Below are 17,715 nucleotides of genomic sequence, written 5' to 3'. Positions count from 1 at the left end.
TCTTCTTACCGACTATGTTTGATTCATTCCTGTGACTCTAGTTATAGATTCTGATGCTTCAGTCCAGGTTTACTGTATCCCTTGGACCTTCTTATTGACGATGAAACACAGAAATTGCATCGGAATTAAATACAAAATGCACAATGCCGACTTATCTACAAGAAGATTGACTCTTCTTAGTGTCTATGTTTTGAACCATTCCTGTGACACTAGTTATAGATTCCGATGCTTCTCTTCAGGTTTACTGTATCCCTTGGACCTTCTTATTGACGATGAAACACAGAAATTGTATCGGAATTAAATACAAAAGGCACAATGCCGACTTAAGTGCAAGAAGACTGATTCTTCTTACTGTCTATGTTTGAACCATTCCTGTGACACTAGTTATAAATTCCGATGCTTCACTCCAGGTTTACTGTATCCCTTGGACCTTCTTATTGACGATGAAACACAGAAATCGCATCGGAATTAAATACAAAAGGCACAATGCCGACTTAAGTACAAGAAGACTGACTCTTCTTACTGACTATGTTTTGAACCATTCCTGTGACACTAGTTATAGATTCCGATGCTGCACTCCAGGTTAACTGTGTCCCTTGGCCCTTCTTATTGACGATGAAACACAGAGATTGCATCGGAATGAGATACAAAAGAGACCAATGCCGACTTAAGTACAAGAAGACTGACTCTTCTTACTGACTATGTTTTCAACCATTCCTGGGACACTAGTTATAGATTCCGATGCTTCACTTCAGGTTTAATGTATCCCTTGGACCTTCTTATGGACGATGAAACACAGAAATTGCATCGGAATTAAATAGAAAAGGCACAATGCCGACTTAAGTACAAGAAGACTGACTCTTCCTACTGTCTATGATTTGAACCATTCCAGTGACACTAGTTTTAGATTCCGATGCTTCACTTCAGGTTTACTATATCCCTCAGACCTTCTCACTGACGATGAAACACAGAAATTGCGTCGGAATAAAATACATAAGGCACAATGCCGACTTGAGTACAAGAAGACTGACTCTTCCTACTGTCTATGTTTTGAACCATTCCTGTGACACTACTTATAGAGTCCGATGCTTCACTTCAGGTTTACTGTACCCCTTCGACCTTCTTATTGACGATGAAACACAGAAATTGCATCGGAATTAAATACAAAAGGGACAATGCCGACTTAAGTACAAGAATTCTGACTCTTCTTACTGACTATGATTTGAACCATTCCTGTGACACTAATTATAGATTCCGATGCTTCACATCAGGTTTACTGTATCCCTTGGACCTTCTTATTGACGATGAAACGCAGAAACGGTATCACAATTAAATACAGAAGGCACAATGCCGACTTAAGTACAAGAAGACTGACTCTTCATACTGTCTACGTTTTGAACCATTCCTGTGACACTAGTTATAAATTCCGATGCTTCACTCCAGGTTTACTGTATCCCTTGGACCTTCTTATTGACGATGAAACACAGAAATTGTATCGGAATTAAATACAAAAGGCACAATGCCGACTTAAGTACAAGAAGACAGACGCTTCCTACTGTCTATGTTTTGAACCATTCCTGTGACACTAGTTATAGATTCCGATGCTTCACTTCAGGTTTACTGTATCCCTCTGACCCTCTTATTGACGATAAAACACAGAAATTGCATCGGAATTATATACAAAAGGCACATTCCGACTTAAGTACAAGATGACTGACTCTTCTTACTGTCTATGCTTTGAACCATTCCTGTGAAACTAGTTATAGATTCCGATGCTTCACTCCAGGTTTACTGTGTCCCTTGGACCTTCTTATTGACGATGGAACACAAAAATTGCATCGGAATTAAATACAAAAGGCACAATGCCGACTTAAGTACAAGAAGACTGATTCTTCTTACTGTCTATGTTTGAACCATTCCTGTGACACTAGTAATAAATTCCGATGCTTTACTATAGGTTTTCTGTATCCCTTGGACCTTCTTATTGACGATGAAACACAGAAATTGCATCGGAATTAAATACAAAAGGCACAATGCCGACTTAAGTACAAGAAGACTGACTCTTCTTACTGACTATGTTTTGAACCATTCCTGTGACAATTGTTATAGATTCCGATGCTTCACTTCAGGTTTACTGTATACCTCTGACCCTCTTATTGACGATGAAACACAGAAATTGCATCGGAATTAAATACAAAAGTCACATTCCGACTTATGTACAAGATGACTGACTCTTCTTACTGTCTATGTTTTGAACCATTCCTGTGACACTAGTTATAGATTCCGATGCTGCACTCCAGGTTAACTGTGTCCCTTGGCCCTTCTTATTGACGATGAAACACAGAAATTGCATCGGAATGAGATACAAAAGAGACCAATGCCGACTTAAGTACAAGAAGACTGACTCTTCTTACTGACTATGTTTTCAACCATTCCTGGGACACTAGTTATAGATTCCGATGCTTCACTTCAGGTTTAATGTATCCCTTGGACCTTCTTATTGACGATGAAACACAGAAATTGCATCGGAATTAAATAGAAAAGGCACAATGCCGACTTAAGTACAAGAAGACTGACTCTTCCTACTGTCTATGATTTGAACCATTCCAGTGACACTAGTTTTAGATTCCGATGCTTCACTTCAGGTTTACTATATCCCTCAGACCTTCTCATTGACGATGAAACACAGAAATTGCATCGGAATTAAATACAAAAGGCGCAATGCCGACTCTTCTTACTGACTATGTTTGGAACCATTCTTGTAACAGTAGTTATAGATTCCGATGCTTCACTTCTGGTTTACTGTATCCGTTGGTCCTTCTTATTGACGATGAAACACAGAAATTGCATCGGAATTAAATACAAAAGGCACAATGCCTACTTAAGTACAAGAAGACTGACTCTTCTTACTGTCTATGTTTGAACCATTCCTATGACACAAGTTATAGATTCCGATGCTTCACTTCAGGTTTACTGTATCCCTCAGACCTTCTTATTGACGATGAAACACAGAAATTGCATCGGAGTACAATACAAAAGGGACAATGCCGACTTAAGTACAAGAATTCTGACTCTTCTTATTGACTATGATTTGAACCATTCCTGTGACACTAATTATAGATTCCGATGCTTCACTTCAGGTTTACTGTATCCCTTGGACCTTCTTATTGACGATGAAACACAGAAACGGTATCGCAATTAAATACAGAAGGCACAATGCCGAATTAAGTACAAGAAGACTGACTCTTCTTACTGTCTATGTTTTGAACCATTCCTGTGACACTAGTTATAGATTCCGATGCTTCACTTCAGGTTTACTGTGTCCCTTGGACCTTCTTATTGACGATGGAACACAAAAATTGCATCGGAATTAAATACAAAAGGCACAATGCCGACATAAGTACAAGAAGGCTGACTCTTCTTACTGACTATGTTTTGAACCATTCCTGTGATAATAGTTATAGATTCCGATGCTTCACTTCAGGTTTACTGTATACCTCTGACCCTCTTATTGACGATGAAACACAGAAATTGCGTCGGAATTAAATACAAAAGTCACATTCCGACTTAAGTACAAGATGACTGACTCTTCTTACTGTCTATGTTTTGAACCATTCCTGTGACACTAGTTATAGATTCCGATGCTGCACTCCAGGTTAACTGTGTCCCTTGGCCCTTCTTATTGACGATGAAACACAGAGATTGCATCGGAATGAGATACAAAAGAGACCAATGCCGACCTAAGTACAAGAAGACTGACTCTTTTTACTGACTATGTTTTCAACCATTCCTGGGACACTAGTTATAGATTCCGATGCTTCACTTCAGGTTTAATGTATCCCTTGGACCTTCTTATTGACGATGAAACACAGAAATTGCATCGGAATTAAATACAAAAGGCACAATGCCGACTTAAGTACAAGAAGACTGACTCTTCCTACTGTCTATGATTTGAACCATTCCAGTGACACTAGTTTTAGATTCCGATGCTTCACTTCAGGTTTACTATATCCCTCAGACCTTCTCATTGACGATGAAACACAGAAATTGCATCGGAATTAAATACAAAAGGCGCAATGCCGACTCTTCTTACTGACTATGTTTGGAACCATTCCTGTAACAGTAGTTATAGATTCCGATGCTTCACTTCTGGTTTACTGTATCCGTTGGTCCTTCTTATTGACGATGAAACACAGAAATTGCATCGGAATTAAATACAAAAGGCACAATGCCTACTTAAGTACAAGAAGACTGACTCTTCTTACTGTCTATGTTTGAACCATTCCTATGACACAAGTTATAGATTCCGATGCTTCACTTCAGGTTTACTGTATCCCTCAGACCTTCTTATTGACGATGAAACACAGAAATTGCATCGGAGTAAAATACAAAAGGGACAATGCCGACTTAAGTACAAGAATTCTGACTCTTCTTATTGACTATGATTTGAACCATTCCTGTGACACTAATTATAGATTCCGATGCTTCACTTCAGGTTTACTGTATCCCTTGGACCTTCTTATTGACGATGAAACACAGAAACGGTATCGCAATTAAATACAGAAGGCACAATGCCGAATTAAGTACAAGAAGACTGACTCTTCTTACTGTCTATGTTTTGAACCATTCCTGTGACACTAGTTATAGATTCCGATGCTTCACTTCAGGTTTACTGTGTCCCTTGGACCTTCTTATTGACGATGGAACACAAAAATTGCATCGGAATTAAATACAAAAGGCACAATGCCGACTTAAGTACAAGAAGACTGACTCTTCTTACTGACTATGTTTTGAACCATTCCTGTGATAATAGTTATAGATTCCGATGCTTCACTTCAGGTTTACTGTATACCTCTGACCCTCTTATTGACGATGAAACACAGAAATTGCGTCGGAATTAAATACAAAAGTCACATTCCGACTTAAGTACAAGATGACTGACTCTTCTTACTGTCTATGTTTTGAACCATTCCTGTGACACTAGTTATAGATTCCGATGCTGCACTCCAGGTTAACTGTGTCCCTTGGCCCTTCTTATTGACGATGAAACACAGAGATTGCATCGGAATGAGATACAAAAGAGACCAATGCCGACCTAAGTACAAGAAGACTGACTCTTCTTACTGACTATGTTTTGAACCATTCCTGTGACACTAGTTATAGATTCCGATGCTTCACTCCAGGTTTACTGTACCCCTTTGACCTTCTTATTGACGATGAAACACAGAAATTGCATCGGAATTAAATACAAAATGCACAATGCCGACTTATCTACAAGAAGATTGACTCTTCTTAGTGTCTATGTTTTGAACCATTCCTGTGACACTGGTTATAGATTCCGATGCTTCACTTCAGGTTTACTGTATCCCTTGGACCTTCTTATTGACGATGAAACACAGAAATTGTATCGGAATTAAATACAAAAGGCACAATGCCTACTTAAGTACAAGAAGACTGACTCTTCTTACTGTCTATGATTTAAACCATTCCTGCGACACTAGTTATAGATTCCGATGCTGCACTCCAGGTTAACTGTGTCCCTTGGCCCTTCTTATTGACGATGAAACACAGAAATTGCATCGGAATGAGATACAAAAGAGACCAATGCCGACTTAAGTACAAGAAGACTGACTCTTCTTACTGACTATGATTTCAACCATTCCTGGGACACTAGTTATAGATTCCGATGCTTCACTTCAGGTTTACTGTATCCCTTGGACCTTCTTATTGACGATGAAACACAGAAATTGCATCGGAATTTCATACAAAAGGCACAATGCCGTCTTAAGTACAAGAAGACTGACTCTTCTTACTGACTATGTTTTGAACCATTCCTGTGACACTAGTTATAGATTCCGATGCTTCACTCCAGGTTTACTGTACCCCTTTGACCTTCTTATTGACGATGAAACACAGAAATTGCATCGGAATTAAATACAAAATGCACAATGCCGACTTATCTACAAGAAGATTGACTCTTCTTAGTGTCTATGTTTTGAACCATTCCTGTGACACTAGTTATAGATTCCGATGCTTCACTTCAGGTTTACTGTATCCCTTGGACCTTCTTATTGACGATGAAACACAGAAATTGTATCGGAATTAAATACAAAAGGCACAATGCCTACTTAAGTACAAGAAGACTGACTCTTCTTACTGTCTATGATTTAAACCATTCCTGTGACACTAGTTATAGATTCCGATGCTGCACTCCAGGTTAACTGTGTCCCTTGGCCCTTCTTATTGACGATGAAACACAGAAATTGCATCGGAATGAGATACAAAAGAGACCAATGCCGACTTAAGTACAAGAAGACTGACTCTTCTTACTGACTATGATTTCAACCATTCCTGGGACACTAGTTATAGATTCCGATGCTTCACTTCAGGTTTAATGTATCCCTTGGACCTTCTTATTGACGATGAAACACAGAAATTGCATCGGAATTAAACAGAAAAGGCACAATGCCGACTTAAGTACAAGAAGACTGACTCTTCCTACTGTCTATGATTTGAACCATTCCAGTGACACTAGTTTTAGATTCCGATGCTTCACTTCAGGTTTACTATATCCCTCAGACCTTCTCATTGACGATGAAACACAGAAAGTCCATCGGAATTAAATACAAAAGACGCAATGCCGACTTAAGTACAAGAAGACTGACTCTTCTTACTGACTATGTTTGGAACCATTCCTGTGACACTACTAATAGATTCCGATGCTTCATTCGAGGTTCACTGTATCCCTTGGACCTACTTATTGACGATGAAACACAGATATTGCATCGGAATTAAATAGAAAAGGCACAATGTCGACATAAGTACAAGAAGACTGATTCTTCCTACTCTCTATGTTTGAACCATTCCTGTGACACTAGTTATAGATTCCGATGCTTCACTTCAGGTTTAATGTATCCCTTGGACCCCCTTGTTGACGATAAAACACAGAAATTGCATCGGAATTAAATAGAAAAGGCACAATGCCGACTTAAGTACAAGAAGACTGATTCTTCTTACCGACTATGTTTGATTCAGTCCTGTGACACTAGTTACAGATTCCGATGCATCAGTCCAGGTTTACAGTATCCCTTGGACCTTCTTATTGACGATTAAACACAGAAATTGCATCCGAATTAAATACAAAAGGCACAATGCCGACTTAAGTACAAGAAGACTGACTCTTCTTACTGTCTATGCTTTTAACCATCGCTGAGACACTAGTTATAGATTCCGATGCTTCACTCCAGGTTTACTGTATCCTTTTGACCTTCTTATTGACGATGAAACACAGAAATTGCATCGTAGTTAAATACAAAAGGCACAATGCCGACTTAACTACAAGAAGACTGGTTCTTCTTACTGACTATGTTTTTAACCATTCCTGGGACACTAGTTATAGATTCCGATGCTTCACGTCAGGTTTACTGTATCCCTTGGACCTTCTTTTTGACGATGAAACACAGAAATTGCATCGGAATGAAATAAAAAAGGCACAATGCCGACTTAAGTACAAGAAGACTGACTCTTCTTACTGACTATGTTTGGAACCATTCCTGAAACACTAGTTATAGATTCAGATGCTTCACTTCTGGTTTACTGTATCCCTTGGACCTTCTTATTGACAAAGAAACACAGAAATTGCATCGGAATTAAATACAAAAGGCACAATGCCGACTTAAGTACAAGAAGACTGACTCTTCTTACTGTCTATGTTTGAACCATTCCTATGACACTAGTTATAGATTCCGATGCTTCACTTGAGGTTTACTGTATCCCTCAGACCTTCTTATTGACGATGAAACACAGAAATTGCGTCGGAATAAAATACAAAAGGCACAATGCCGACTTAAGTACAAGAAGACTGACTCTTCCTACTGTCTATGTTTTGAACCATTCCTGTGACATTACTTATAGATTCCGATTCTTCACTCCAGGTTTACTGTATCCCTTGGACCTTCTTGTTGACGATGAAACTCAGAAATTGCATCGGAATTAAATACAAAAGGCACAATGCCGACTTAAGTACAAGAAGACTGATTCTTCCTACCGACTATGTTTGATTCATTCCTGTGACTCTAGTTATAGATTCCTATGCTTCAGTCCAGGTTTACTGTATCCCTTGCACCTTCTTATTGACGATGAAACACAGAAATTGCATCGGAATTAGATACAAAAGGCATATTCCGACTTAAGTACAAGATGACTGACTCTTCTTACTGTCTATGTTTTGAACCATTCCTGGGAAACTAGTTATAGATTCCGATGCTTCACTCCAGGTTTACTGTGTCCCTTGGACCTTCTTATTGACGATGGAACACAGAAATTGCATCGGAATTAAATACAAAAGGCACTATGCCGACTTAAGTACAAGAAGACTGATTCTTCTTACTGTCTACGTTTGAAACATTCCTGTGACACTATTTATAAATTCCGATGCTTCAATCCTGGTTTACTGTATCCCTTGGACCTTCTTATTGACGATGAAACACAGAAATTGCATCGGAATTAAATACAAAAGTCACATTCCGACTTAAGTACAAGATGACTGACTCTTCTTACTGTCTATGATTTGAGCCATTCCAGTGACACTAGTTTTAGATTCCGATGCTTCACTTCAGGTTTACTGTATCCCTCTGACCCTCTTATTGACGATGAAACACAGAAATTGCATCGGAATTAAATACAAAAGTCACATTCCGACTTAAGTACAAGATGACTGACTCTTCTTACTGTCTATGATTTGAACCATTCCAGTGACACTAGTTTTAGATTCCGATGCTTCACTTCAGGTTTACTATATCCCTCAGACCTTCTCATTGACGATGAAACACAGAAATTGCATTGGAATGAGATACAAACGAGACCAATGCCGACTTAAGTACAAGAAGACTGACTCTTCTTACTGACTATGTTTTCAATCATTCCTGGGACACTAGTTATAGATTCCGATGCTTCACTTCAGGTTTAATGTATCCCTTGGACCTTCTTATTGACGATGAAACACAGAAATTGCATCGGAATTAAATAGAAAAGACACAATGCCGACTTAAGTACAAGAAGACTGACTCTTCCTACTGTCTATGATTTAAACCATTCCAGTGACACTAGTTTTAGATTCCGATGCTTCACTTCAGGTTTACTATATACCTCAGACCTTCTCATTGACGATGAAACACAGAAATTGCATCGGAATTAAATACAAAAGGCGCAATGCCGACTTAAGTACAAGAAGACTGACTCTTCTTACTGACTATGTTTGGAACCATTCCTGTAACACTAGTTATAGATTCCGATGCTTCACTTCTGGTTTACTGTATCCCTTGGACCTTCTTATTGACGATGAAACACAGAAATTGCATCGGAATTAAATACAAAAGGCACAATGCCTACTTAAGTACAAGAAGACTGACTCTTCTTACTGTCTATGTTTGAACCATTCCTATGACACAAGTTATAGATTCCGATGCTTCACTTCAGGTTTACTGTATCCCTCAGACCTTCTCATTGACGATGAAACACAGAAATTGGATCGGAGTAAAATACAAAAGGCACAATGCCGACTTAAGTACAAGAAGACTGACTCTTCCTACTGTCTGTGTTTTGAACCATTCCTGTGACACTACTAATATATTCCGATGCTTCATTCGAGGTTTACTGTATCCCTTGGACCTTCTTATTGACGATGAAACACAGATATTGCATCGGAATTAAATAGAAAAGGCACAATGCCGACATAAGTACAAGAAGACTGACTCTTCCTACTCTCTATGTTTGAACCATTCCTGTGACACTAGTTATAGATTCCGATGCTTCACTTCAGGTTCAATGTATCCCTTGGACCTTCTTGTTGACGATAAAACACAGAGATTGCATCGGAATTAAATAGAAAAGGCACAATGCCGACTTAAGTACAAGAGGACTGATTCTTCTTACCGACTATGTTTGATTCAGTCCTGTGACACTAGTTACAGATTCCGATGCTTCACTTGAGGTTTACTGTATCCCTCAGACCTTCTTATTGACGATGAAACACAGAAATTGCGTCGGAATAAAATACAAAAGGCACAATGCCGACTTAAGTACAAGAAGACTGACTCTTCCTACTGTCTATGTTTTGAACCATTCCTGTGACACTACTTATAGATTCCGATGCTTCACTCCAGGTTTACTGTATCCCTTGGACCTTCGTGTTGACGATGAAACACAGAAATTGCATCGGAATTAAATACAAAAGGCACAATGCCGACTTAAGTACAAGAAGACTGATTCTTCTTACCGACTATGTTTGATTCATTCCTGTGACTCTAGTTATAGATTCCGATGCTTCAGTCCAGGTTTACTGTATCCCTAGCACCTTCTTATTGACGATGAAACACAGAAATTGCATCGGAATTAAATACAAAAGGCACAATGCCGACTTAAGTACAAGAAGACTGACTCTTCTTACTGACTATGTTTTGAACCATTCCTGTGACAATAGTTATAGATTCCGATGCTTCACTTCAGGTTTACTGTATACCTCTGACCCTCTTATTGACGATGAAACACAGAAATTGCGTCGGAATTAAATACAAAAGTCACATTCCGACTTAAGTACAAGATGACTGACTCTTCTTACTGTCTATGTTTTGAACCATTCCTGTGACACTAGTTATAGATTCCGATGCTGCACTCCAGGTTACCTGTGTCCCTTGGCCCTTCTTATTGACGATGAAACACAGAGATTGCATCGGAATGAGATACAAAAGAGACCAATGCCGACTTAAGTACAAGAAGACTGACTCTTCTTACTGACTATGTTTTCAACCATTCCTGGGACACAAGTTATAGATTCCGATGCTTCACTTCAGGTTTAATGTATCCCTTGGACCTTCTTATTGACGATGAAACACAGAAATTGCATCGGAATTAAATAGAAAAGAAACAATGCCGACTTAAGTACAAGAAGACTGACTCTTCCTACTGTCTATGATTTGAACCATTCCAGTGACACTAGTTTTAGATTCCGATGCTTCACTTCAGGTTTACTATATCCATCAGACCTTGTCATTGACGATGAAACACAGAAATTGCGTCGGAATAAAATACAAAAAGGCACAATGCCGACTTAAGTACAAGAAGACTGACTCTTCCTACTGTCTATGTTTGAACCATTCCTGTGACACTACTTATAGAGTCCGATGCTTCACTCCAGGTTTACTGTATCCCTTGGACCTTCTTGTTGACGATGAAACACAGAAATTGCATCGGAATTAAATACAAAAGGCACAATGCCGACTTAAGTACAAGAAGACTGATTCTTCTTACCGACTATGTTTGATTCATTCCTGTGACTCTAGTTATAGATTCTAATGCTTCAGTCCAGGTTTACTGTATCCCTTGGACCTTCTTATTGACGATGAAACACAGAAATTGCATCGGAATTTCATACAAAAGGCACAATGCCGTCTTAAGTTTAAGAAGACTGACTCTTCTTACTGACTATGTTTTGAACGATTCCTGTGACACTAGTTATAGATTCCGATGCTTCACTCCAGGTTTACTGTACCCCTTTGACCTTCTTATTGACGATGAAACACAGAAATTGCATCGGAATTAAATACAAAATGCACAATGCCGACTTATCTACAAGAAGATTGACTCTTCTTAGTGTCTATGTTTTGAACCATTCCTGTGACACTAGTTATAGATTCCGATGCTTCACTTCAGGTTTACTGTATCCCTTGGACCATCTTAGTGACGATGAAACACAGAAATTGCATCTGAATTAAATACAAAAGATACAATGCCGACTTAAGTACAAGAATTCTGACTCTTCTTACTGACTATGATTTGAACCATTCCTGTGACACTAATTATAGATTCCGATGCTTCACATCATGTTTGCTGTATCCCTTGGACCTTCTTATTGACGATGAAACACAGAAACGGTATCGCAATTAAATACAGAAGGCACAATGCCGACTTAAGTACAAGAAGACTGACTCTTCTTACTGTCTATGTTTTGAACCATTCCTGTGACAATAATTATAAATTCCGATGCTTCACTCCAGGTTTACTGTATCCCTTGGACCTTCTTATTGACGATGAAACACAGAAATTGTATCGGAATTAAATACAAAAGGCACAATGCCTACTTACGTGCAAGGAGACTGACTCTTCTTACTGTCCACGTTTTAAACCATTCCTGTGACACTAGTTATAGATTCCGATGCTGCACTCCAGGTTAACTGTGTCCCTTGGCCCTTCTTATTGACGATGAAACACAGAAATTGCATCGGAATGAGATACAAAAGAGACCAATGCCGACTTAAGTACAAGAAGACTGACTCTTCTTACTGACTATGTTTTCAACCATTCCTGGGACACTAGTTATATATTGCGATGCTTCACTTCAGGTTTAATGTATCCCTTGGACCTTCTTATTGACGATGAAACACAGAAATTGCATCGGAATTAAACAGAAAAGGCACAATGCCGACTTAAGTACAAGAAGACTGACTCTTCCTACTGTCTATGATTTGAACCATTCCAGTGACACTAGTTTTAGATTCCGATGCTTCACTTCAGGTTTACTATATCCCTCAGACCTTCTCATTGACGATGAAACACAGAAATTGCATCGGAATTAAATACAAAAGGCGCAATGCCGACTTAAGTACAAGAAGACTGACTCTTCTTACTGACTATGTTTGGAACCATTCCTGTTACACTAGTTATAGATTCCGATGCTTCACTTCTGGTTTACTGTATCCCTTGGACCCTCTTATTGACGATGAAACACAGAAATTGCATCGGAATTAAATACAAAAGGCACAATGCCTACTTAAGTACAAGAAGACTGACTCTTCTTACTGTCTATGTTTGAACCATTCCTATGACACAAGTTATAGATTCCGATGCTTCACTTCAGGTTTACTGTATCCCTCAGACCTTCTTATTGACGATGAAACACAGAAATTGCATCGGAGTAAAATACAAAAGGCACAATGCCGACTTAAGTACAAGAAGACTGACTCTTCCTACTGTCTATGTTTTGAACCATTCCTGTGACACTACTAATAGATTCCGATGCTTCATTCGAGGTGCACTGTATCCCTTGGACCTTCGTATTGACGATGAAACACAGATATTGCATCGGAATTAAATAGAAAAGGCACAATGCTGACATAAGTACAAGAAGACTGATTCTTCCTACTCTCTATGTTTGAACCATTCCTGTGACACTAGTTATAGATTCCGATGCTTCACTTCAGGTTTAATGTATCCCTTGGACCCTCTTGTTGACGATAAAACACAGAAATTGCATCGGAATTAAATAGAAAAGGCACAATGCCGACTTAAGTACAAGAAGACTGATTCTTCTTACCGACTATGTTTGATTCAGTCCTGTGACCCTAGTTACAGATTCCGATGCATCAGTCCAGGTTTACAGTATCCCTTGGACCTTCTTATTGACGATGAAACACAGAAATTGCATCCGAATTAAATACAAAATGCACAATGCCGACTTAAGTACAAGAAGACTGACTCTTCTTACTGTCTATGGTTTTAACCATCGCTGAGACACTAGTTATAGATTCCGATGCTTCACTCCAGGTTTACTGTATCCCTTTGACCTTCTTATTGACGATGAAACACAGAAATTGCATCGTAATTAAATACAAAAGCACAATGCCGACTTAACTACAAGAAGACTGACTCTTCTTACTGACTATGTTTTTAACCATTCCTGGGACACTAGTTATAGATTCCGATGCTTCACGTCAGGTTTACTGTATCCCATGGACCTTCTTTTTGACGATGAAACACAGAAATGGCATCGGAATGAAATACAAAAGGCACAATGACGACTTAAGTACAAGAAGACTGACTCTTCTTACTGACTATTTTTGGAACCATTCCTGTAACACTTGTTATAGATTCCGATGCTTCACTTCTGGTTTACTGTATCCCTTGGACCTTCTTATTGACAATGAAACACAGAAATTGCATCGGAATTAAATACAAAAGGCACAATGCCGACTTAAGTACAAGGAGACTGACTCTTCTTACTGTCTATGTTTGAACCATTCCTATGACACTAGTTATAGATTCCGATGCTTCACTTGAGGTTTACTGTATCCCTCAGACCTTCTTATTGACGATGAAACACAGAAATTGCGTCGGAATAAAATACAAAAGGCACAATGCCGACTTAAGTACAAGAAGACTGACTCTTCCTAATGTCTATGTTTTGAACCATTCCTGTGACATTACTTATAGATTCCGATGCTTCACTCCAGGTTTACTGTATTCCTTGGACCTTCTTGTTGACGATGAAACACAGAAATTGCATCGGAATTAAATACAAAAGGCACAATGCCGACTTAAGTACAAGAAGACTGACTCTTCCTAATGTCTATGTTTTGAACCATTCCTGTGACATTACTTATAGATTCCGATGCTTCACTCCAGGTTTACTGTATTCCTTGGACCTTCTTGTTGACGATGAAACACAGAAATTGCATCGGAATTAAATACAAAAGGCACAATGCCGACTTAAGTACAAGAAGACTGACTCTTCCTAATGTCTATGTTTTGAACCATTCCTGTGACATTACTTATAGATTCCGATGCTTCACTCCAGTTTTACTGTATTCCTTGGACCTTCTTGTTGACGATGAAACACAGAAATTGCATCGGAATTTAATACAAAAGGCACACTGCCGACTTAAGTACAAGAAGACTGACTCTTCTTACTGACTATGTTTTGAACCATTCCTGTGACACTAGTTATAGATTCCGATGCTTCACTCCAGGTTTACTGTATCCCTTTGACCTTCTTATTGACGATGAAACACAGAAATTGCATCGGAATTAAATACAAAAGGCACAATGCCGACTTAACTACAAGAAGATTGACTCTTCTTAGTGTCTATGTTTTGAACCATTCCTGTGAGACTAGTTATAGATTCCGACGCTTCACTTCAGGTTTACTGTATCCCTCTGACCACCTTATTGACGGTGAAACACAGAAATTGCATCGGAAGTAAATACAAAAGTCACATTCCGACTTAAGTACAAGATGACTGACTCTTCTTACTGTCTATGTTATGAACCATTCCTGTGACACTAGTGATAGATTCCGATGCTGCACTCCAGGTGTGCTGTGTCCCTTGGCCCTTCTTATTGACAATGAAACACAGAAATTGCATCGGATTGAAATACAAAAGGCACAATGCCGACTTAAGTACAAGAAGACTGACTCTTCTTACTGACTATGACTTTAACCATTCCTGGGACACTAGTTATAGATTCCGATGCTTCACTTCAGGTTTACTGTATCCCTTAGACCTTCTTATTGACGATGAAACACAGAAATTGCATCGGAATTAAATACAAAAGGCACAATGCCGACTTAAGTACAAGAAGACTGACTCTTCTTACTGACTATGTTTTGAACCATTCCTGTGACACTAGTTATAGATTCCGATGCTTCACTTCAGGTTTACTGTATCCCTTGGACGTTCTTATTGACGATGAAACACAGAAATGGTATCGGAATTAAATACAGAAGGCACAATGCCGACTTAAGTACAAGAAGACTGACACTTCTTACTGTCTATGTTTTGAACCATTCCTGTGACACTAGTTATAAATTCCGATGCTTCACTCCAGGTTTACTGTATCCCTTGGACCTTCTTATTGACGATGAAACACAGAAATTGCATCGGAATTAAATACAAAACGCACAATGCCGACTTAAGTACAAGAAGACTGACTCGTCTTACTGACTATGCTTTGAACCATTCCTGTGACACTAGTTATAGATTCCGATGCTTCACTTCGGGTTTACTGTATCCCTCTGACCTTTTTATTGACGATGAAACACAGAAATTGCATCGGAATTAGATACAAAAGGCATATTCCGACTTAAGTACAAGATGACTGACTCTTCTTACTGTCTATGTTTTGAACCATTCCTGTGAAACTAGTTATAGATTCCGATGCTTCACTCCAGGTTTACTGTGTCCCTTGGACCTTCTTATTGACGATGGAACACAGAAATTGCATCGGAATTAAATACAAAAGGCACAATGCCGACTTAAGTACAAGAAGACTGATTCTTCTTACTGTCTACGTTTGAAACATTCCTGTGACACTAGTTATAAATTCCGATGCTTCACTCCAGGTTTAGTGGATCCCTTGGACCTTCTTATTGACGATGAAACACAGAAATTGCTTCGGAATTAAATACAAAAGGCACAATGCCGACTTAAGTACAAGAAGACTGACTCTTCTTACTGACTATGTTTTGAACCATTCCTGTGACACTAGTTATAGATTCCGATGCTTCACTCCAGGTTTACTGTATCCCTCTGACCCTCTTATTGACGATGAAACACAGATATTGCATCGGAATTAAATAGAAAAGGCACAATGCCGACTTAAGTACAAGAAGACTGATTCTTCTTACCGACTATGTTTGATTCAGTCCTGTGACACTAGTTACAGATTCCGATGCTTCACTTGAGGTTTACTGTATCCCTCAGACCTTCTTATTGACGATGAAACACAGAAATTGCGTCGGAATAAAATACAAAATATACAATGCCGACTTAAGTACAAGAAGACTGACTCTTCCTACTGTCTATGTTTTGAACCATTCCTGTGACACTACTTATAGATTCCGATGCTTCACTCCAGGTTTACTGTATTCCTTGGACCTTCTTGTTGACGATGAAACACAGAAATTGCATCGGAATTAAATACAAAAGGCACAATGCCGACTTAAGTACAAGAAGACTGATTCTTCTTACCGACTATGTTTGATTCATTCCTGTGACTCTAGTTATAGATTCCGATGCTTCAGTCAAGGTTTACTGTATCCCTAGCACCTTCTTATTGACGATGAAACACAGAAATTGCATCGGAATTTAATACAAAAGGCACAATGCCGACTTAAGTACAAGAAGACTGACTCTTCTTACTGACTATGTTTTGAACCATTGTTGTGACACTAGTTATAGATTCCGATGCTTCACTCCAGGTTTACTGTATCCCTTTGACCTTCTTATTGACGATGAAACACAGAAATTGCATCGGAATTAAATACAAAAGGCACAATGCCGACTTAACTACAAGAAGATTGACTCTTCTTAGTGTCTATGTTTTGGTCCATTCCTGTGACACTAGTTATAGATTCCGATGCTTCACTTCAGGTTTACTGTATCCCTCTGACCCTCTTATTGACGGTGAAACACAGAAATTGCATCGGAATTAAATACAAAAGTCACATTCCGACTTAAGTACAAGATGACTGACTCTTCTTACTGTGAATGTTATGAACCATTCCTGTGACACTAGTAATGGATTCCGATGCTGCACTCCAGGTGTGCTGTGTCCCTTGGCCCTTCTTATTGACGATGAAACACAGAAATTGCATCGGATTGAAATACAAAAGGGACAATGCCGACTTAAGTACAAGAAGACCGACTCTTCTTACTGACTATGTTTTTAACCATTCCTGGGACACTAGTTATAGATTCCGATGCTTCTCTTCAGGTTTACTGTATCCCTTGGACCTTCTTATTGACGATGAAACACAGAAATTGCATCGGAATGAAATACAAAAGGCACAATGCCGACTTAAGTACAAGAGGACTGACTCTTCTTACTGACTATGTTTGGAACCATTCCTGTAACACTAGTTATAGATTCCGATACTTCACT

This window comes from Schistocerca americana, chromosome 10, assembly GCF_021461395.2.
Source record: "Schistocerca americana isolate TAMUIC-IGC-003095 chromosome 10, iqSchAmer2.1, whole genome shotgun sequence".
In the NCBI taxonomy this organism is placed as follows: Eukaryota; Metazoa; Arthropoda; class Insecta; order Orthoptera; family Acrididae; genus Schistocerca; species Schistocerca americana.
Note: the sequence above shows the minus strand (reverse complement) of the source record.